Raw genomic sequence first — 24,896 nt, 5'->3', positions numbered from 1 at the left:
TCTCCACTCACAGAGACAGACTTGTTTTATTTTATAATAAAAAGCTACGCATGTGAAACTGCTTCCTGCTTGTGGTCACTCTATCACACAGGCCCTGCTTGTGATTTTTTTTTCTAGGCGAGGAGACAAAGAACTAGGATAATAGTCTGCCAAGAGGCTGGACCTGACACTTTAGCGTGTATGGTCATTCTTCAGCCAAGAACACACCAAGAATCAAGAGCAGACTTTCACCTCGACAAAACTGCTTTCCAAAGTATTAATATCATTTTAAATTTCCACCAGCAGTGTATAAGAGTTCCATTTGTTCCACATATGTGCCAACACCTTTTATGGCTAAACTTTTTAATTGTATCCATTCTAATAGATGTGTAATAACTCATCATATTGATTTGCATTTCTCTAATGAATAATGATGCCAAGCATGTTTTCTTGTGTATATTTTCCATCTATATGTAATTTTACTTTTATTAAAATATTTTTCCCATTTAAAAAAATTGGCATGTTTGTTTTTAGTTCAGTTCTGAGAATTCTTTCTATACTGTGAAGTTCTCTATCAAACAAGAAATTTGGAAATATGTTCATATTTTCTCCTGTTCTTTGTTTTGTCTTTTCATTCTCTAAACAATGTCTCTAGAAGAGCCAGAGGTCTTGATTTTAATTTTGTTAAATTTTCTTTTTTTACTCTTATGGGATTATTCCTTTGGTACCATACATAAGAAATCATGACCCCAAGATTATGAAAATTTTCTTCTAGAAGTTTTACAGTTTAGATTTTAAGTTTATATTTATAATCAATTATAGTATTTATATATGGTATGAAATATTGAGGTCCATTTTTTTTGCATGACTATCTACATATTCTATCACTGTTTACTGAAAATACCTGTTATCCACCAAATTGCCCTGTCATCTTTTCCAAAATTAATTGTCCATGTATGTATGAATCTTTTCCAGACTTTTTATTCTGCTCGTTTATCTCTATACCAATTCTACATAATCTTATTATAGATTTATAATAAATCTTAGGTAAATAAATCCTCTACCTTTTCTATGTCAAGTTGTGTTTGCTATTCTAGATTCATTGCATTTCTATTTAAATTTATAATCACCTTATCAATTTCTACATAAAATCTCTTGGGACTTTGGTATTTGGTAGAATCAATTGTCAAGTTATGGAGAATTGACATGTTAATAAATAGTAAATCTTCTAATCCATGAATATTATATATATTTCTAATTATATCTTCTTTGATTTTATTTATGTAATATTATAGTTTTCAATATATGACTTTTGTGCATATTTTGCCAGATTTATCTCTAAGTACTATATATTTATGATACTGTTTCAAATGATATTTTAAAATTTTAATTTCTGATTTCTCACTGTTAGTATATAGAAATATAGTTGATTTTGTGTATCGATCTTGTATCTGCAACATTGGTAAACTTATTGGTTCTAATAGCTTTTTTGTAGATTCTATCAGATTTTCTAGGTAGATAATTATGACATCTTTAAATAAACACAATTTTACTTCTTTCTTTACAATCTGGATAACTTTTGTTTTCTTGCCTTGCTGTTCTGGCTAGTACTTCCTGTACAATGTTAAGTAGAAGCGAATGCGTGAGAATGGATATCGTTGCCTTATTCCTTTTTTCTTTTTTGAGATTAAGCACTTAGTCTTTCATTATTAAATATAATGTTAGCTGCAGCTGTTCTTGTAGCTGCAATTTATCAGGTTGAGGAAGAACCATTTTATTTTAACTTGCTGAAACATTTATCTATGTATGTTTGTACATATGTATATTATGTATGTTAATATGTATTGCTGAAAATTCTATTAAACTTTGTTCTGGGTATGATTAAGTTACACAGCAATAGTTGTATTCTTACTTTTTCAAGCTTGGGTAGACAATTCCAGAACAGAATTAGTTTACGGTTAAAATCACTCAACTTCTGAGGGAAGTTTTTCTTCAATACTCTACCCAAGGTCCTGTGAATTGTGTGGTTTTCTGTTCTGTATGGTGAAAACAGCACCTGTTCTCAAATTTGTGAGAGTTTCAGGGACTGTGCCTTATAATATGTTTATTTTCTGGAGGGCAGATAGTTTCCTCACATGCCTGTACTCATTAGTACTTGGCTGAAAACTTGATGCTGACCCTCTGCAGATCGTTTGAGTTCCCTCTCTATGCCACTCTCTTCCGTTCTGCAAACTCGAGCCTCCTCTGCCTCCCATGTGCCTAGCTCAGTCTCTTCAAGAAGAGGATGTCAATCTCTACTTCGGTTCTTACACCCTGTGCCACAGCCTGGAAACCATCTGTATGCAGGAAGACAGAGCAGTTGTAGAGCTTACCTTCTTTGTTTGCCATTTCTCAAAGATGCCTGATCTCTAAAGTCTTGAAAGCTGTTATTAAATGTTTTATATTTTTTTGTCCAGTTTTTAACAATGTTTCAGGGAAGAAGTTACATCTGGTCTCTTTTTTCACCTTGGCTGAACAAATGTAGAACAAAAGTAGAACAAAATGTGATGTTTTATATCACAATCTTTTTGAGTACATGATAGATTAAACTTATATCAATTGAAAATATTTTAGAATGATAGGTTTAAAAGGGGTGTCTATATGTTTGCTTCGATTTTTTTTTTGCTTTAAATTCCTGTTTCTTTCTTTCAGTACACGGGAAATAGGTAGAAGAAAGTTGCATGTGTAATAAAGAAATAGAGACTCCTTTAATAAGTAAAGCAGCATGCCATGAAGCAAAACTTATTAGAAAAGATTAGATTTGTTTCGTCATTGATTTTATCTAATTCTTCTCTTCCAACTATATTTCTCAGAAAACTCTTGATGAACAAATTACAGTAGTGTCAAACCTTGAAACCCTGGTAAACTTGTCCATTTTTGATTAATGGCTCCATCATCTACTGCCAGCCAGGATTCTACAGACATTAATTTTATCAGGAACAGCTGGTTCTGGAATACAGGTGCAGACTGTTCCTGCCACATGATCTATCTATGATGTATTAATAAAAGAATGATGGCTTAACTCTTTAAGATGCTATCAAAGGTCAATTTAATACTTTCTTCAAAGAGAAAAGATAAATGAATCATAATGTTCCAATTCTTGTTCAATATCTTGTTTTATCTTAGAATCCTCATACTTTCAAGCACACCATTATTTAGTTTGCTGGGGGGGGGGGAAGAGACAGTTAACCTAACTTTAACAATTGCTATATAAAATTTTTGAAAAAGGTGACTTTAGTAGAGAATGGACAAAGTTTTCAAATAGAGGATTCTCAAATTAGTGATCATTGTTAATTAAATTGATCTAGAACTAAAAACATTTGTGTGACGTTCAAATAACTTTAACTGATTTTTAATAGTATAGAGGAAAGCACAAATTCAATAGAGCTTGTACACTCAGGTTCAATTCTAGGCTCTACTATTTACCACATAATGCTTAAATAATTAACTCTTAAAATCCCTATAATTATTATCTTAAATCAGAGTTGATATTTTCTAACCCCAGAGTCGTTTTGAGTAACAATGGTAAAATATGTATGCAGTAGTTGTATTCATCTATCAAATATTAGTTTTTCTTTACAAAGTCAAAGTGGTATAATTAAACATATCATACTTTCCATTAACATCAGGGCATATGTTATTACAATGGATATTTTCTGATGATTTATTTTCCATGATATTTTCCAGTGTCATAATAATTAAAACATTTCTGTCTGCATTTAATAAAGTATCATTATTGAAGTAATAAAGTTACCTGAAAACAGACTGTTCCAGAAATCTAAGGTGGGTGATGAGCAGAAGTGAATCTTTATTATCAGAAGAGTGTATTCAATTTTTAGTCCAACATTTCCCAGCTGAGCAGGACTTTATCCAAATATTATATCTATAAATGTAAAGTAACTACTCTAAGTTTTATATTATGGAAAATTAAGTAATATGTGTTTTAGCAATACCTCATCCACAGTGAATTGCTTTATAAAGTTTACTTATTATTCAATTATTGGATGAAGAAGTTATTTATGTAACTCCGAGCTTGAAGATTCAATTCATAAACATTTTGTCTGAGCATGAAAATTTATTGCTTCCTTAAAATATTTTATAGTTTTTGTTAGTAGGGAAGTAGGATGACACTGGAAACATTCGACGCTGAAACAGCAAAAGGGATTAAAACAGGTAGAACTCTTCAGAGGTTTACTTTTCCTCTCCTTACTTGCAAATAGGGTTTTGCTGTTACTATGAAAAACCTTTTTCTTTATGGAAGAGCTAAACTTAATTGGCACATCAGATCCAGAATGAGAGGAAGAATGCTTTCCAACAGACCTCTACTGGCAAGCAGCACTTAGACTAATTTATCCTTCCATGGCAATTACTGTGGTATCACTGACTCTTGGATTGCCAACTGATGATATCTGCCGGCCTACACCTGGAGACACCTGCTAACTGAAACAGAACACTTTGAAAAGTCAGCCTGTGGAGAAGAGCATATCAATTCTGTCTACTACGAGTCTAACTTTTTATTTCATTCCAGTTTCTACATCCTTGACCTATTTCTTATGTTACATTTTCTGTGCACTAAGAAAATATAAATAAGAAAAAAACATTAAGGGATCACTGAGAAACAGCCTGTGCATCTCATTCCCAGTTTAAGGAATTTTCAAGTGGTGCTGGAAATTGAAAATATGAATGGGATGACTTTCATCTCAGAAGATGTGTAGCTAAGCACAAAATGAAGGTCTTTTTCTAGGTTAGGTGGTTGGGTAGAAATGGTAAATGTGTTGATGAGACAGTCTAGATAATGGCTATTTGCTAGGGTTTTTAATGAAAATAATTGCTACTATTTTTAAAGCAAAGTGGTTCATATTAAGGTTTCTTAAGTACAATTGTTAAATGTAACTTGAGCTCAGTAAATTATTTGATAAACTTTACTTGAAATTTACTATTTCCTATATTTAATAGATGTAAGAGAGAGAACAATTAGAATTTAAGGTCTTCTAAATGAAACAGTAGTATAATTTAACTTCATGGGAACCTGAATACTGTTCTAAAGATAAGGGGATTTGGGTTTAGTATGACAATCAATAAGAGAAAATAATGAAATAACACTTGCTTACATTCAAAATCTCTTTCTGTGCCTTGACTTTCATCATTTGCTTAACCAGAGAATTAGTGTATTACATTAACAAGAGGAAAATAACAATGGAAAATTTTCTACCTGCAAAAACAATTTGCAATGCATGTAGTCCCTCCCCAAAATGGTTGCAAAACTGTAATTGTCATGTTTTAAGCCATATTGTAAAATCAAAGATAAAAGCAAAATAAATTCCATTTTATCTGTCACTAAAACAAGTCCCCATGAATCAAATCTTACTTTCTGAGGGGTTAATATTTCTGATGACTTCAAAACAGGAATATGGTGCATGAAGTGTAATGCAACAGAACTGACAAGAACTAGCCAAGTTTAAAGTCCAGGACATAAAACCTGACTATAGTATGAAACACTGTGAAGTAAACTGCTTTCTTTTCTACTTTCTTGCTCAAATAGTGTACGGTAAAATCCAAGGCCTGGAGTTAGACTGTTTGAATTGAAATTCCAGCTCTGACACTTACTAGTACTGTTATCTTGACAAGTTACTTAAACTCTTTTGTGCCTCAACTTTTTGTCCAAAAATAAACATGTTGAAAGAATTAGTTAATAAGTGAAAAGGATTTAGAATATTTAGTCACATACTTAGCTCTCCATTAGTATAGCTACTACCACAATCACTTCCGTGAAGAAACTAATTTGAAGATACAGTGAGAGACCAATGAGCATGGCAACTCTTGGGACTGTTTCTCTGAAACAGTCTAGGTACTCCAAATCAAAGATGATGAAAAGATTTTTGTCCCTTGAAAAATTAAGGCATGTAAGAGAAAAGACAGGAAGAATAAGGTTGAATCTGTAAAAAATTATTTGCTTGAATTTACAAAGGCAGTAGGGAGGGGATGAGGTTGGCATGTGAATTCAAAGTTTAACATGTTAACTGCCATCTTAGTTTTATTTAACTCACACTAGTTTTGCACTCAGGGCCTCAAGAAGCATATGTAATTCATGTCTTTTTACCTTGGAAGCTGTGAGAATTATTTTTCAAGTTGCATGTAACTCACATAGAAAACAATAAAAAATAACAAATTTTTCATTAAATTAGAAAGGTTTTTTTTTCTGAAGCTTTTATTCTATTTTTGTAATATCATGGCCCCAAGGAAAAAAAATTTTTTTCTAATGTGGCAGTCAATGTGTTAAAAACTAATCCATGCATTACAGGTCTTATTCTACAACAATTTCGACAAAACACCAAAGCTAAAGCAAAACTGGTAATGTTCCTAGGGTGAAAATGGCTTTCTTTGTAATAGCGTTGCAGCATTTAGCTGGAAGCATGATGGATATGGCAGCCAAGGGCTAGTCTATAGAATTGTTATCTGTTTTTATATCCCATGCTACCTTTCCACAACCCATCATCCTTCTTATTACCAGGGCATTGCTACAAATTGCTGTCAATCAATTTCTGAAATATATTTCTATTTATTCCTGAGAGCAAAGATGGTACCTTTATAACCTTTCTCCCTTTAGAGAAGGGAGAAATTCTTAGTCATTACTGGAATACACTGAGTTCAACACAGTGTGGTTAGGGAGCTATCAAGATCTTGAACTTCCAGTTTGCTTGCTAGATTAGCAGATTGTTTAGGTGAAATGTTGGCTTTTAAACCTCTTTTTCAATGTTGAATAAATCCAATCTTTTGAAATAAATACACAGTAGACAATGAATGATACTGATAGCAGGTGGGTCAGGGATGGTATTTCTTTGACAAGATGATAAAAGCTTTCTCCAACTCAAAACATTGGGTTCTTTAAAAAATTTTACTTATTGTGAACTTGATATTCTATTAAAATCAAAACACCCAATGCACATGCAAATTTCAATGAGGAACAGAATTATTTAATTGTATCTGCTGTCATAATCTGTTATTCAAATTATTTAAATATTCATATTTTATATAAATGTATATAGCACTTACAAGCAAGAAGTCAAAACTTTCCACATTTTTTAGGTTTGTATGGCAAGAAACAACTAATTCAAAGAGGAATAACAGGTAAATAGTTACCATTAACATACAAAAAATGACCCATTTTTACCTTATAATGTCTCTTTGATTCGAAGAGAGTATAGTGATAAAAATGTTAAATGTGGCATTGTTTAAAAACATTAATCATATATACTGCAAAAAGATGGTACCCATGTATTATGTTAAACTTAGAATTATTTAGATTATGTAAAGAGGCATGAAGGAACTTAAAGTAAAATGATACACCCTTAGTCTCTACCTGTAATTGGTTAGAACATCACAGGAGAAAATAGTTCATGGAAACAAAAGAGATGCTTAGGATTTTGTGTCAGATGAATGTGGTAGATTGCAATCCAGTTCCATTTTACCACTGGACCAGTCTATTGTGCAGAGACTGGAAAGCTGATTGTGGCATTTCCTGGGCTATTTGCCTGCTGGGGTTCTCAGTGTAACTAAGGGTTGACCAATTAGATGTACTTACATGTGATTTAGAACACAGAAGTGAGGTTGGGATGGTAAGAAACAGAGCACTGAGAATTCATCCAGTTGTTATAGATCATAGCTGGTTAAGAAAGTCATTTCCTAATGTTGGTAGATTTATGGTTGGTCTTTGGACCCTGTAGCTTCCTGAGGACTATTGCATAATTCTGGAAGAACTTCCTAAAATCTCATTATAATATATATTTTCGGCTCTGTCCAGATTTTTATGCATTTAGGAATACAATGCATTTGTAGGTAGATAGAGTTTTATGATTATTATTTTTAGAGGTTTTCAAGTGGACACTGAATGATCACTAGCATAGGTATCATAGAGGGAATCAAAATGGGGGGTGAGATGGGAAAAATTGAATTAGTTGGTTTTCCGAGGTCCTTTCCAATTCTGCAATTCTGACTAAATGAGCTTCTTTTGCTATGTCTCACAGTAAGTCAATACTGCTTTGCTGAAAAGTCATCTTCTGTGAAATGATTTGTGGATTTGGTTTCACCCTAAGAGTACTAATGAAAGCAAAAGCTTTAACTAAGAGACCAACAGTCTCCAGAGCAAACAAATTTGGAAAATTCCATATTTGATTTAACTTTTCTTCTCTATCCTTTTATTATTTTTCTGAAGCTTAAAATTTTATTCTGATGGGTTAAAAAGAAATGCAGAAATCTTAAATTATATGCTTTATATATAGGTCTAAGAAAAATAGATTGGATTTAGCTCTCCACACCATCAGGCTTAGACTATGTGAATATTTTTATTAAAAAATGGCTAATAAGCTATGTATGCCTGAATGCATGTATGTGTATATATGATATTAATGTTGTATTTATATTATTTACCATATTAGCCATTTACCTGTGTGCTGATTTCAACTTAAGTTACAACCCATTTTATTAGGTGGCATACTGCTTAACATCTTTGTTACATTTAAAAATCCAACAATTCTCCTATGATTCAATGCTTTTTCACTCAGATTGTAGTCATTTGTGATTTGTTACTTGACAGAATTTAAGTTTTCTATTCAAAACCACTTTTTATGAAGTAACTTGTTTGAACTTCAATTTCTGGTCATATATGGTTTATTTGTGAATCAAATACTGAAGTGAATTTATTTTTCTACTAGTTGATGAGTAGTGTTATTCATGGATATGAGTTGATGTATGTACTAATTCTTTATGAACTGCAAATAGTGTAAGAGATTGATATGTGCAAGACATATAACCTTTTAAAAATTGTATCAAAAATAAAAATGAAATATTAGGAGTGAACAAGTTCTTATATTTCCTTTAAAGTCTGACTCATATAGGCCTGTCTACTATACAATATTGTTCATCATTATACTAAAAGTAGGTAAGCATTTGGACATACAGGAAAAAGAGTAATGAGGTGTATATATTATAATGGGAGAGACGATGTTATAATCATCTCTGGGTGGTAGAAGTGTCTTTCTAAAGAAAAAGTCCAAGAAAATAAACTCTAAAACTATTAAAATACTATAAGTAAAATATCAATTAAATCAAGTTGCTGGTATTGTTGAGTGATTAGGTGTTGAGGTGGTCAATGAGGACAATAAGCTAAACTGAGAGTGACAATCTACTCTTTGTATGTTTACCACAATACAAGCAACAGGCCAAAAGAGGTGCTGGCTCCGTGGCATTTCATTTCCTTCCTCAGAATGGCCATGGACTAGGGTCAGGTTGAGATGATACAGACAGGGGGAATTGTCTTACTGTCAAGGAGCCCCAAAACAAAGGTTTCGTTATGGACTCTTAGAGAAGGGAGAAAGAAAAGGGCTAAGAGTGAAAAGGAACTAAGTCAAAGAGGAGGAAAGTACCTTAGCTGAGGCTGCCAATAAGGAGCTCTTGGTGAGGACACCTGGGAAGTGTCTCAGCAAATCAGCAGTAAGGAGGCCTTCCAAAGGAAGTGCTGGTCTAGGACTGTAGATATTTAAGACTAGAAGTGGAGGGCTGAGTCCTTAACTGCAACTCCCTCTAGAAAACTGTAATGCACTGGCCGTGCACACCAGGTTTGGTGTGGTGAGGTCCACTTCCCCTTCTAAAACCTGTCAGACAAAACCTTACAATTTTCTATGGTCAGGCCTGAAAGATCATACATAGGATTTTTGGCCTAAAACCAGGCTCTTCAGGTACAAGTTAAACAATCTATATTTTATATATGGCATTATATTGCTAGAAACCACAAAAGGTTATTTCATGCTTGATATCTGAATTGATACCTGAAAATAAACTTAACCAGAAATATGCAATATCCATACAAAGAAAACTAGACAATGTGTTGAATGACATAAAATGGGGCCTAAATGATTAGAAAATCATATGATATTCCTGAGTGGAAAGACATTTAGCAATGTAATACTGTTAATTTCCCTAAACTTAATTTATAACATATAAATAATTCCAAGCCACGTCCCAATGGATGCTTTTGGAATGTAATGAATTAATTCAGAGCTCCTCTGGAGGAGTGCAATGCTTTAGGAAAGCCCCCAAATTGCTTCTTTTTTAAATTGTAAAAATATGTTTAGTACTTGCATATAGCTTTGATATTTTTGATATTTGGAATCTTGTTTTTTATGAAGAATTCATTGGGAAGAGTTCAAGAACCAAGCTTTCTTGAAAGTAAAATTAAAGGATATCATTATTATGACAAGGAGAAGAGAAAGAGATTAGGAATCAGCCCTAAAGAAATGTGTAGGAGAAGAATGTAACGTGATTTAATCATTGGAGGGCAATAATTTTTTATCAAACTTCATGTTTTTAGAAAAATTTATTTTTAGAGGAAAAAATTTTATTTGTGCTGTTTCACTCCCCATGTCAAACTACTGTGCAAATTGCAATGGAAAAGATGTATTATATTATTTTAGTATTTATTTTATATTTTCAATGTATTTAAAATACACTGAAAAGTAGGTGAAAAGTGAACACTCATGTACTTGACATTAAGACATCTTAATATGATTTCTTCATTTCTTGATTCACATTTTAAACTAATCTTTTATTATTACATAATAAAAACATACTTATTACATAAGTATGTATATACGTGTAGTAGAGAATAGAATAAAATACATATACATGAAAAGAACATTAGAAAGTTATGATTATATTACCCAAAGATAATTACTCTGAATACCTTATTGTAGATATTTCCTTCTGTTTTTGTGTGTGTGTATATATAGAACTTTTTTACCAAATAAGATCTTTATAGCACTTGTTCTTTTGTAACCTGCCTTTTTATCCACTAATCATTTCCATCTATCCTTGAAAATAGATTTTTATCTTAATATTTTAATAGATGATTTGTCTAAACCAATATCTAATTACCAATCACATCATGCACCTTATCATCATGCCACTCAGGTCTCTTCTAATGTAGCATTGTCTCCTTTTCATTGAAAAAAATTATATATATATGTGTATATATACACACACACAGTTAATGTACTAATAGGAAGAAATAAACACAGTGAAGAGAAACAACATACAAAAAGGGGAGAATGATTAGTGAACTGCTAGTTTAGATAGGGTGATCGTGAGACTCCTCTAAGGGGATAACACTTGAACAGATACCTTAGTTATATTAATGTCATATATTTTTAACTTAAATGTTTTATAGTTATTAAGTACTCATATTTTGATTTTTTTCCAACCCAGGATATTTAACTTGGTCTCTTAATAGCCATAACTAATGCCACAAGACACTATTTTTAAAAACATGTGTTAACACATAAGAGAAGGGATAGATATTACCCTCCTAGGACTAATGTATAGGAACGATGATTACATTATCCTTGATATACTCCATCCGGCCACATTTCATTACTTTAACCAGGCTATTTGTATAATTTTGTGATTACATTAAAAATTAACATGTAAGCCTCTTTCTGTTGTAAATATCTAGTAACACAGCTGTAAAAGAAAATTAAAAATAATATAAAAAATGTTTTAAATAATTGCTTTTTCTATGTATAATGCTTTAATATTTCAAGGAACCAAAAACTAAATGCTCTTTTGCTTTATATAACAGCTTATTCATAGACTTGCCTGACACCTTGGAGTTAAAATGAGCTGGTAGTTTCATTCTCAACATCTGGTCGCCTGTAGCATCTTGTTTCTGAAGAAATTGGATAAACTGATATACGTTTTTTCTAAGAAGTATCGTAAGACCTTTCCTTGGTCCTAACCATGTTGACATCTGTTTTTACTGGGAAAAGAAATATGGAAGTCAGCTACCAGCCACTAGCAATAGAGGCTGCGTTAACATTACCTGCACGCTGTAAAGTTCTGTTTCCACAGAAATGAAGTTTGGATTTTTGAGGATAGCAGACAGATTTTAAAACCAGTGTGTCCTCTCACTAGTGAAAAAACTGTGCAGATGTGTTTTCAGATTTGCAAGACAGAGTGGTTGAATAATTCCATCTGATGAGCTTTCCATTGTGATCTGAAAGTCTACAGGGGGAAAATAAAATTTCCATAAATTTTGATTAGCGAAGTAGGGGCTTATTAGTCTACTAACAATGACATAAGACGACATAATGTTTCCTAAGAGACCAGAAACATCAAAGCTTTCTGTTTATAGCATTTTGAAAGCTTTACTGTACTTAGTCTGCAATTCGTGATTTAGTCTCTTGAGAGATCACAGAAAGCTGGCATTTTAAAACTTGAGTAGAAACCTTTTCATCCCTTCAAGATTGAAGTCAAACATTGAATGTATATAGTCCTTAGTAGAGTGCTGATTTTGACAGGTTGAAATCAGAAAATGCAATTGCAAATAATTTATATACAGTTTAGTCGCAGAAATTTAACATTGTCCTCACTTTTATAAGTACTGATATTTTAAAATACAATCTTGTTGACATTTGTTATTAGAGGATCAAATTAGATATTAATTGGAGAATGAAGGAAATAAAGTATCAAATTTTCAGATGACTAGCATGAAAGTGAGAACAAAGAAGATAACCCCAAGACCTAGGTCTTTGACAAAATACTTAAATACCCTGCTATAAATTACTTATCTGAGATATAAAGTTGTAGATTTGTTAATGTTTCTTCTTTATGTCATGAATGAGGGAATTACTGATTGGATGATTGCTAGAAGTTTTAACAAAGAAAAAACATTTTCATAGCACTATCAAGTTTGTCTTGAGCTAATAACATACCTTTTTTCTTTAATAAACAGTGGCCCAGTTACTGATTATGACTATTGCTGCAACATATTTACTGACAGTTTATATTTGTTATACTTAGAAAACATAGCAGTCACTAAATCATAGATGTAAGTAACATTTTCATTGACATTTGGGACTATAGAAAGCATGTCAAAAATAATTCAGTCAAATTAATTCAAAATTTAAAAAAATACGCGTTAGCCAGTTAAATTTTCTATCTACTCTTGCAACCAATCTTGACTTAAATTATGACTGTTATTGTATTTTTGGTTAAAAAAAAAATCAAGCAAACAGGAAACAAACTACTTATTGTTGAAGTTAAAAGTGGTAGGTCTCAAAATTTCATAATGGTTATAATTTTCTAAGAAGGCATTTTAAACCACTAGAGGTGAGGTTATGTTATTCAAGGGAAAATCTATAACCATACAGTATTAACACCAAAGAGACCTGCTGTTTGAGATTTCTTTGACTATTCTGCTAGTAGGGATATGATGATCATATAATGTCCCATTTTGCTTCACGGTGCTATCCCAATCCAAAATTATTAGACTTTCAGAAATACTGAGCCAAATATTTCAAGCCTGCAGTTCTAAGATAAAGAAGTGTTCAGTTATAGAGACGTGTAGGTGAGCAGCTTCTGGTTATGCTCTGTATAACTCTCTTGTGTTTACAACTGGAGCTCTCACAAAGAAATTTGTCCTTTGCACTCATTATATAAATACTAGAAGGTGTTTTCTCCACTGTCTTCTTCATTAGTGCTTCTGGGTCTTTTCAAAATAGTTAGTGCGTATTAAGTTTATAGAATCTGCTAAATGTATAGATCATAAACAATTGCAAGTGACAGAGATAGAATGAAAGGAGAATAATTCCTGAGATTGAAATGTTGTCACATCCAAAAGATAGAAAAAAGGCTCATGCGACTGAAATACACAGGTCTGGAGGATTTAGAAAGATGAAGGTCATGCATGTATAGGTATATAGTCCATGGATATCAGCATAGTTGGGAGCTGGTTCATGGTCTCCACTCTAGAACTACACAATTAGAATCTATGTGGGTGATCCTGGGAATCTTATATTTTACCAAACTTACAAGGTGACTTTTATGCACCCTAAAGTTTGAATTAGCATGGGCATATATACAATTCTAGAAGTGGTTATTTAGATGATGATATTGATTTTGGAAGTTAGTCTGATTTAAATGGAATCTTTGAGAAGAGGTTTGAAGGAGCTCAGGGAATTTCACCCCAAGATATGACTCCTTGGTATAAAGAGTATTTTGAATTAAAGGCCCTTAGATCTCAATGGGCATTGGAAGAGGCTATCCCTCTATCTTCATAAAAACCAGATGGACCCATCAAGAATAATTGTTCTTTCACCTCCCTGTTATCTCAATATATTTCAGGAAAGAAGATCAAGAATGCAGCCAGATTCTCTGGCCCAACTCATGTTAAAGATGATACTTGTCTCTCAGGTTAATTTAATTTTCAAAGAGAATCATTTTCAAGTCATTCTGTTTCCTCCCATCCATTCATTCTCCTAAGTATCTATTCAACCTCTCTAGTAACCATTTATTGCCCCTCAATAGAATCCCTGTATTCCTCATCTTTCTCCCCCCTCTAAAATGAGGGTATATAAATGTCTGAATCCTGCTGGGATATTGAGTAATCGTTCTGTGATTTTCCCCAAGCACATAGTAAATAAATTTGTAATATCTTTCTCTTATTAATCTGCCTTATTGTGTGTTGATGTTTCAGTGAACTTTCTGGGACTGAAGGGAAAGTTTTCCTTCTCCCCCACAGGTTATAGGAAAGAACTTATGTGACTAAAAAAAATACCCTGGTTTCTGAGGGAGGGGCGGTTGAAGGAAGAGAGACCAGTCTGGATGCAATGGCAATGTTGTGATTGATAAATGATTTTGGCATGGAGTAGATTGGATTCAGTGATGATAAAATTATTTATTTTTCCTGAAAAGATTGAAGGGTAAATTGGATATTGGGTAAGAAAGAAAAAAAAAGTTAGAAACAAAGAATGTTTAACTAGTCATGGTTTGTTGAGTCATTTACCAAAATGGAAGTAGTTGAAAGATGAAAGTTTTGATGGAGAAAAGACAATTAAGAATTCAAATTGGACCTGTTAAATTTGAGATATATCCAAATTTATATATCTGTATAATATATCATATACAGTATCCAGAATATAGAAAGAATGCTTGCAATCCATTAACAAGGACCCAAAAACCAAACTGATTTTCAAAAGGGCAAAAGATCTGAATAGACATTTCACCAAAGAATATATATGCATGGCAAAGACACAAAGAAAAAGATGCTCAAAATCATTAGAGATTAGGTATATGAAAATATAAACCAAAATGAAATGTCACTACCTAGCCATGGCAAAAGCTAAAAATTCTTAGGATGGCAATGCTAAATTTTAGTGAGGATATGGAGCAATTGGAACTCAGTTATTTTTTGGTATGAATGAAAAACCTCTAAAGAAAAAGACTAAATTGTCTTCAAAGGAACAAAGGTGAAAATAGCATCAGAATCTGATAAAGAATGCCAGAAGAATTTTGAAATAACTTCTTTAGTATTGTGAGTCAAAATTATTTGATAACATTTTATTATATTTGGCCAAATGGCCAAATAAAAGTTCTGACCATCAAATATAAAGACATTTTTTACACATGTGGACTCAGAAAATCGAGTATGCACAGTTGTTTTCTGAAAAAGAAAATTACTCTTTGTAGTTTAGTGAAACAAAAACAAAAAAAGGCTCTAAAAAAGAAAAAGATGAGCAGTCTAAGAATGTCTGAGATTGTCAATGAGATGAAATCATATAGTGATGGACATTCAACAGGCTATAATAAAATTAGTCCAAATGATGTACAGAAATCAGAAGGGCCCCCATAAGAATGTCCTAAACAATAAATTGTATCCTCAAAAAACTGCATCATACTAGTAAGGATATAAAGAGGGGTGGAAGGAGGCAAGTAGTTTCTCTGCAGTTTGATTAAGAGAAAATGAAAAAGATTGAAACCCAAAAGCCAGAAAAATAAGTATGAGCAAGATCAGAGACATGGAACTTTTTGTTGGTAATAGCAGGTAAGTTAAAATAATAATTTAAAGAGTAATTATCTTATGTTTTTCTCCTGTATCTTTCTCCTTCCATTTTTTAGCAATTATATTTTTGAGCAGCAAATACTTAATGATCATTGTTAAAAGATAAACTTGGACACGTTAAAATTTTAAATAGTTTATTTGAGCGGATAATGATTTATGAATCAGGCAGTGCCAAACAAGAAGTGGTTTGGGCTCCACTAAGGGAGCAGGGAAGGTAAATGTCTATGAGGTGTTTGTAGAAGTAAAACAAAGAAAATATTTGGTTAAAGTGGAAACTCCTAGAGTTTCTCCTAAAGGTTAATTCATAGATTTTGATTGGTAAAATCTCAAGTTAAAGGTTACTTGTTAAGTGGTTAAACTTTACTTTCATTTTCCTATACTGTGACCATTCACACTGAGTTGGATTTTGATTTGCTTACTTAGAAACTCAGTATGCTAGAGCTTCCCAGTCTAATGGCATCTCAATTATGTTAACATAAAATAGTATCTTTTTATGTCTAATCATAATGCCGAATTCTACAGAAGATAATATGTAATAGCAGTGTTTTAAATATTTTAGGTAATTTATAGAGAAAACTATAAATACAACTGTTAGAGAACATAATGTAAGTGCCATGATAGAACAATAGTAACATGGGGATAAAGATAGTATTAGTCAGGGTATTAATTAGTTAGAGTATTAGTCAGGATATTAGTCAGATAGTATTAATCAGCCAGATGAGTTGTGTGTACACACACACACAGACACACACATTTATATACATGCATACATTATGTACATATTATATATGGTACAGTAAAGGACTGGCTAAGCAAGTCTGATGTCTAGAGGGCAGGCAGACAGGCAAGAAGAAAAGATCATAAACAGTATGGAAACCCATGAGCATGAGCTGAATCTTGGAGTCTCTCTAGTGCATGCTAGCAAGACAGAGCCTTATATATCCATACTATATACAGAGTAACCATTGCAGTATCATTGCATCATCTTTGCCATAATCTATCGGTTAGAAATGAACTATAGTTGTGAGATGCTTTTTGAAATTGAAACACTCAATTAAATATAAAGTCATTTGAAAATAAGATTCCTTTTACTCCATAAAGAAATGTCTTTATTTTGGAATCACTGGACTATATCTCTGTAGTTTAAAGTATGGAAAGGAATGTTTAAGTGATAGAAACTACCAGAGCAATTACTGATACTGAAAAATAAGCACCATAAAAGTATAGAAAACTAATTTGCTATTGCAAAGGCTCCTTAGCAGCTATTCACTCCTAATCAGCCTCAAGTTGTAATGAATAGAATAATAAGCACTATTAGAATAATTCGCTATTCATCAAGAATAATAAACCACTTAGAATAACAAGACTAAAATAATAAGCCAATGCTTAAATCACAGAAAAGGAATGGGGGAGAGAAAAGGAGATTCTCAGAGGAGTTGAACTTAATGCTGTTGTGAGCTACTGAGCTCCCCTAAATGTGTTGACTCGTATATTGACCTACTCAGCATCCCACCGCAGTATCCTGCTCAATATCACTCAGTGTGGTTTGTAGATCATTTATATCAGACTCACCTAGAGTGCTTGCTGGCAGCAGAAAGGAGGGGTAGATAAAAAGAGAAAGGATTCTTCCAATACTCCACTCTAACTGGGGTTATTCTTCTTTATAAATATGTTTGCTATCCCAGCTCATGCCAATTGCTTCTGCTGTCCTTCCCACCTAGCATGGGATTGATTTCCAACTTCGCCTGTCAAAAATCTGCCCATCATTCAAGGCTCAGATCAATAGCTATTTCCTTCTTTACCCTTCTCGGACCCAATTCCCCACCCATTTACCCTCCCTAGCTGAGGTGGAAGTAGGGTACAGAGGATCTTAGAAACAAAAGAGACCTTAAAGGTAATTTAACCCAACTTCCTTGTTTTAAGATGAGGAATATAGAAGAGAAAAATCTCAAAATTTTCACTTAGAGGGAAACCTTCCTTTCTAAACAAGTAATGATAAAGTTGCTCTTCAAAAAGGAACTAAATGGACCTATGCAAGAGAGTGATTTATCTTACTATTATAATATAAATATAGAATTTAAAAAAATGATATCACCTTAAATTAGAAATATGTAGATATAGATAAATTACATTTGGTTATTTTTATTGCTATATTATAAAGGAAAATAAACACTAGGGTGATGCTGAAAAAGGAAGAGGGAATTTTAGGTTCTTTTCCAATCCATTGATTCTATGGATCAATGATTCTTTTCAGTTTTAGGACTGGCCCCTTTCGGCAACTGTGCAAGTCAACTGACTACTTTGTGATTCTCATTAACGCTCATGTGTGTGCTCTCTCCCTCTCTCTCTCTCTCTACATATATATATATGTGTGTGTGTGTGTGTGTATGTGTGTGTATATATGTATATATGTGTGTGTGTATATATATGTAATACCTGTACTAGAAGTTGGATAAATTAATGAGGTGATTTCAGTATTTTGAAAAATGTGTTCTGAATTACTGGCATAAATATGAACTACTAGTAAAATTAGCCTCATCTTCCTCCTCAGATATTTGAGTTCCTTTAAGTATAGCACTACAGTGAAAATTAATTTGGTGAAGAATTCTTACCTCCTCTAAATTATACCATGATTATATTACTGAAGTGATATATGATTTAGAATCCCCCAGGTGCTTATATAGTATTTGAAAATAATATTTATATAATGCTTAATATCTAATGACATTTTCATTAAAAAGAAATCTATAGATCATTTTATGCAATGAAAAATGTGACTGTTTGAGAAGGAAGCTCTTTCAAGTTTCTTTACATACCTCAGTATGTCATAGAGAAGCATATCTACCAGATTGTTTGGGTTTTGGGTACAACTGTGATAGTAAAAGCAAACTGGTTCTTTTGACAGTTGTAATGAATTAATAAGTAGTAATTTCTGCACAGTTTTAACACATAATGGACTATACTGTAAAAAAGTTAATAAAGGAAGAACTTTGGATATTTTTAAATTAAGAAAATATTTCCATATTTTAAACTGTTTCAAATATCACTCATTGTAAATTTTTATTCATTTCTTTTCTCTATTCTTGATAACTTCATGCATGAATACGTCAGGAAAAAAGTTTCCAGTAATATTCTAGTGAGTTCTTGGATTCCAGAAAGGTGTGAAAAACCTACACTAATGAAATGGAAACTTTTTGGCAAATAGTACAATTAGATATTTTATAGCAAATAATGTCACTATTGCATATTAGAATCTTATATGACCTAATAAAGAGAAACATACATACTTTTTATAGAAAATAGACTGAGTTTTAATTTGTTCTCTATAAAGTATGTTTGTTTGTTGTTTTTTGTTTGTTTTTGAGACAGGGTCTCTCTGTTGCCCAGGTTGGAATGCAGTGGTACCATCATAGCTCACTGCAGCCTTCAACTCCTGGGCTTAAGGGATCTTCCTGCCTCAGCCTCCCCAGTAGCTAAAAGTACAGGCATGTGCCACCACTCCTGGCTATTTTTTTGTGGAGATAGTTTCTCACTATGCTTCCCAGGCTGGTCTTGAACTCTTGGCTTTTAGCGATCTTCCTACCTCAGCCTCCCAAAGTGCTAGGATTACAGGCATGAGCCACCACACCCAGCCAAAATGTTTTATTTTTTAAGAAGTTCATTGGCTGAAGCACGAGGCAATGTTCCTACAAAGTTGTGCTCATAGACGGATGTAAAAAAATACCTCTAATCCCAGCTTCTCATAGTCCAAATATAATTTTAGCTAAATGAGTCATTCTCAGGATGAATACTATGCTCTGGATGTTTACCTCTACTGCCTCCAGATTACTACGTAGTGCCTTTCATCACTATTAGCTTACTTGGGAAATTAGTAAGAAGGTGATTCTGGAAAGTAAAACAATCAATGTTTTATTGTATCTACGACTAGAGACAAGCAGAATAGGTGATCTCTTTCTCTTCCATTTTCTCTCCTTCCTTACCTGGCTCCCCCTTCCTCCTTTGTTCCTTTCTTTTCCTCCTTCCTTTCATCCTTCCTTGTGAATACTGTGGGGTAGTGTGTAATCTAAATGTGGCAAGAGGAAATGGTAGAGCCCCAAGGAATGGAAGCAGGGCATCCAGCCAAGCAGAACCTTGAGAACAGCAGGAGTTTGAGGAACAGTGACTACAAGAGTCCTTCTTGGAGAGTCTGCTAGGCTCAACATCTCTGAGAACCATCTTGCCAATTCGAAGATAAAAGCTCTAGGAAGAAGTAAATTAAGTTTTTCTGTGGTATGAAATTCACTTGGGAGGCAATTTGAGCTGGACCTAGACACATAGTAGAAATTTGATAAAAAGGAAGAGACAGGAAATCTTATATACAAGAATTATATTTTGTAAATGTGAGGAAGACTAAAGAAACATCCTATATAAAATTAAGTATGGCTGACATTTTCAATATATAGCATGAAGTAGCCTGTGAGGTAGTATCCAATGGGAAGGATCTTGCAGATCAAGATGAAGACTTTAGCCTTTACCCTGTACACAATATAAAATATGTTATGTAAATGTTTCTGAGGGAAAAAAAACAAATGAGCCCAGGATAAAGGCACTTTTGTTAGCTAGGCAGTTTCTTTAATTGCCCTAGGAAATAAAAGCTCTTTAGTTCTACTTTTTTACAATTTTCTTGGTTGTGTGAGTTAGGATACGTTGGGCTACAAAAATTAGAATGCCTAAGAGTAGTTTAAAAAATAAAGACATTTAATTATCTCATGTTAAGAAGTTCAGACAGCTCTAGCCCATGTGCAGTAGATCCATAATGCCATGACGGATCCAGACTCTTTCTCCGCTGCCATCCTCAGCACGTCTGTGATCTTTCTCCTTGGAGCTGCAAGATGGCTGCCATGGCCCCAAGCCTCGCATCCTCACAGGACAGGGTCCTATTCAAGAAGGTGAGAGTGGATGCAAAGCCTTTCTTTTATCCAGGAAAAAAACTAGATTCTGCAGACTTTATGTCTTATTGGCCAAAATTAGGTCATGTTCCCATACTTTAACCAAGTCCCGGCAAAGAGGAACAAATTCACGAAGTCAGAACCAATCATGATTCATCACCCAGACCTAAGCAAGTTGCCACATGAACAAAGCTGGATTCTGTAAACTGAAGAAGAGAATGACCATAAAATAAGTGACCAACAGTGGCACCACATTGGTCCATATGTCCTTCTCCTCAATGAGAGATAGCTTTGAAGGAAAGGCCTACATCATTTCACCTTCCAGCCTAAGTCCATAGGACAATGCTGAGCATCGAATGTATGAAATTGAATTCTGAAGCTCATCTAGGAAGAGCCCTAGTTAAAGTAATTACCTAAGCAACCTGAGAAATGCCCTCAATCTTCCTTTGGCTCCATTTTAACATCTATAAAGTAGAGGGAATACCTCTTCACTTCCTAAATTTGTATAAAAAGCACTAGGCTAAATCTAGTACAAAGATGACAAAGCATGAAGATATACATCAAAAAATCTAAACCACTATTTTCATCAGCAAGAAGGGATTGTTTTTATATGATGAATATGCCAATATTCCTGGAGCACATACCTCTAGCAGGCAAGCTATACATGCTATATTGGTTTCCCAGTGCTGCCATATCCAAGTACCACACAATGGGTGGCTTAAACAACAGAAATTCATTATTTCATGGTTCTGGAGGCTGGAAGTTCACAATCAAGATATCAGCAGTTATGTCTCTTCACATTGTCTTCTCTCTGTGCATATTTCTCTGTCCAAATTTCTCCTTTTTATAATAAGGACACCAATTGTATTAGTTAGGGCCCACCCCAATGACCTTGTTTTAAACTTGATTACCTCCGTGAAGACTCTATCTCTAAATAAGGTCACATCCTGAGGTACTGAGGGTTAGGAATTCAACATGGGCGTGTTAGGGGAACACAATTCAACCCATAACACAGGCATTGTTTCATTTCATCCTCGTAACAATCTTCAGAGGAGGATCCTATTGTTGGCCTCATTTCACAGAGGAGGGCACTGTGCATCAGTGAGGCCAAAGAGGCTCTCCAAGGACACACAGGAATGGGTAGAGCAGACTCACTTTATCTTATTTGTGAACTAACTACAATTTAAGGTAGCATGATTATTTATAAAGTAGATAAACTAATTTTGAAGCATTTGATAATATCACCTACAATATCCATTTTAATTACATTTGGAGGCAAATGGAATTATACCCAGGAATTATAAAACTAAAGTTGCTGGTTTCCTTTGTGATCATTGAGTCCAATCCCCTCATCTCACACATGTGTAAACCTAACTTACCTAAAGTGGCACAGCCTATTCATGGCGAGTCTTAATCAGAATGCAGCGTCTAAGCCCAATGTACTCTCTACATGGTGCCTCTGACTCAAAAAGCACAAAGCAGACCAGTGTGAAAAGTGATTCCCTGTGGACGAAGAGTACAGAGACTCAGGGGCTTTTGCTTACTTGGCTACCAAATACATGGCACTAATTAATTATATGGTTATTCATCCAACAAATATTTCTGAGAAGCTACCATCTACAAAGGAAACAACATGTCATGGATAAAAGCACAGGATCCTATCTTCAGATCTTCATTCTGTCACTCACTGAATGACCTTGGAAAATGGACCAAACTTCCTGCCATTCCAACTCCTCATCTGTGCAATGGAGATCATCATAGCTCTTGGCTCACAGAGTTATAATGAGAATAAAATGAGTTAACACATGGAAAGGACTTAGTAAGTTTCCTAGCATACAGTAGCATTCAGCAAATGTTAGCTTTTTGCCCTTTCTCTGTGCCAGGGACTGTGGTAGGACTGGAGATAGAGATGTTAAAGACAAAGAGAAGGGAGGACAAATCAGTAAATAGAAATTGCAGTAGAGATTGGCAAACATATGTTATAGGCATGTAAAGGATACTATGATAGAGTCCTCTACCCAGCCTGGGATAAACTCTAGTATATCACATCTCACACTGGGTTAGTTTGTTGAGACATTTAAAAAGTATCTCTGGTTAACAGATTACATATTTCAATTAATTCTGCAGGGCTGGTTAGGGAAATCTTCCCAAAGCAGTGGTCACCAGATCTGTATCTAGAGGTCAGGCAAAGCCAAAGGAGGAACACTGCAGGTGGAGGAGAGAGAGAGATTCATCAGGAAAGTCAGGCATTTCACCAAGGCTGATGATAGGGACTCCTGGAGGTGGGAGGTGGGAAGTGGGAGAGGAGTAGTAGATGCTGAGGGTGAAGAAGCAAAGCAGACTCAGACAATGAAAGGCCTGGCCAAGATGTTGGGGATTTCACCTTTAAAAAATTAAAAACCTATTAAGGATTTTAAGTAGGAAACTAAAATGATCACATTGTGCTTTAACATCTGTTGGCCTCACTTTCCACTTCTGTAAAATGATCGAGCTGCACAAAATACTTCAGATTTTAGATGTTGGAGGGGTTTGTCCTTTCTAGTTCCAAAATTTCCTTTACTCTATAACAAATGTCTGTAGATCTCAATACAAGCAAAGTTCAGGTTCATTTGGAGATAATGCAAATAGAATGGTTGATGGTACATTCTATGACAATCTGTTACTAGGACAGCTTAATGTAGTAAAGAAAACCCATTTTAATACCAGACAACCAAATTGAAAACTCCTGTCCTAATTAATAAAGCATGGCCTGAGCCATAAACAATGATGTTACAGATCATCTGCAATAGCTACAGCCACGCGCTTTTGAAAATGAAATGGTACTAGCTATTGTGCAAAACAGTAATGAGTACAGAATGGTACATAATTAATAAAATCTTGTCTTGCAACACGATCTGAAAAGCCGTAATAAACTTTTAGGGGTATGAAAAGTCAAGGACTAATGGTTAGTATACCTTATGATGGTTAGCATAATGATTAGTATACTTTAAACCTTGAACTAGTTCTTCCAGGGCATGAGTGATGGCCCATCCATTAGTGTTTGTGTAGCTCCAAATCCTTGAAAGCAGGACTTGTCTGAATATGAAATATGTCTCTGTTGGGGAACAAAATGCTAAAGACTGCAATTACCATGATAGTAAACCAGCAGTTGGATTCTTTGAGAGTTTTTTTTTTATTCTTCTTTTAAATATACATTCTAAAACATCGATCTAGCAGCAACTTCTCTAATTCATTTCAGCACCACTTGAAAAATAGCCAACTTACCTGTTTTTCTTAATGCAACTTAATTTCAATTATATATGTAGGTCATAAGTTTTCACAGTTAAGAGTATATTTAAATTGAGACGAGCCCTGCTTTCTAAATTGCTTTCTTAATTAACATTTTACTGATGATGACTAGTGTATCCAATACACAAAATTACACTCTGTGAATTTAATTTGGTAAAGCATTAGAAAAGGCAACACCAACCATATTCCTAAATCAAATATCAGTAAGAGGATGAAATGAGTAGGCCTAGTCAAAACTTTTTGAGAAAACTAAAATGGGTTAAATTTTAATATACTGGCAAAGACAGGGACTGACAGGTTTCCAACCCTACTAGCATTTATCTTGGTAACTAATATATACCAATTTGGTAAAAGTTACATTCAAGAAGCTAACATGGAAAATCCTTGAGAGCAGATAATATAGTTTGTCTTTATACCTACATCCAAGCACAGAGCCTACTCCAATGCAGGTGTTAGAAAAATGTGTGCTAAATTGTTAACAAGAGGATGACTGTAGAACATAACTAATCACGTGTTGCCACATGTCTTTTCCTCTCAATGAAAAACAATACCTTACAGAACCACTGGAATACTTTTTAAAACAGGTATTGCTTACTTCCCTCTCCATGGAGCTTCTGATATGCTTACTAGATTTATCACTACAATAAAACCTTATAATTTTAGGCCAGAAGCTCCAATTCTGCTGTATTTTATGTGTCTCTCATTGACATTTTTTATTTGACTATATTATATTGCCCTGAATGGCATGGGCCACCCTTTTATACACAGCT

At 33.8% G+C, this 24,896-nt stretch overlaps 1 long non-coding RNA gene across 1 annotated transcript in view; it reads right to left on the bottom strand.

The window, feature by feature from the left end:
- Positions 1 to 1,989: 1,989 nt before the first annotated feature.
- Positions 1,990 to 24,896, bottom strand: part of LOC109730483 (uncharacterized) — a 189,479-nt gene continuing 166,572 nt past the window's right edge. Inside the window, exons 2-4 of the long non-coding RNA XR_012919630.1 lie at positions 11,891 to 12,072; positions 3,773 to 3,901; positions 1,990 to 2,489 (exon numbers count right to left, since the gene is read on the bottom strand). This is a non-coding gene — a long non-coding RNA (uncharacterized LOC109730483). The remainder of the gene's footprint in view (positions 2,490 to 3,772; positions 3,902 to 11,890; positions 12,073 to 24,896) is intronic.

This window comes from Microcebus murinus, chromosome 6, assembly GCF_040939455.1.
Source record: "Microcebus murinus isolate Inina chromosome 6, M.murinus_Inina_mat1.0, whole genome shotgun sequence".
Lineage (NCBI taxonomy): Eukaryota > Metazoa > Chordata > Mammalia > Primates > Cheirogaleidae > Microcebus > Microcebus murinus.
Note: the sequence above shows the minus strand (reverse complement) of the source record. Positions and strands in the feature narration are given on the sequence as shown.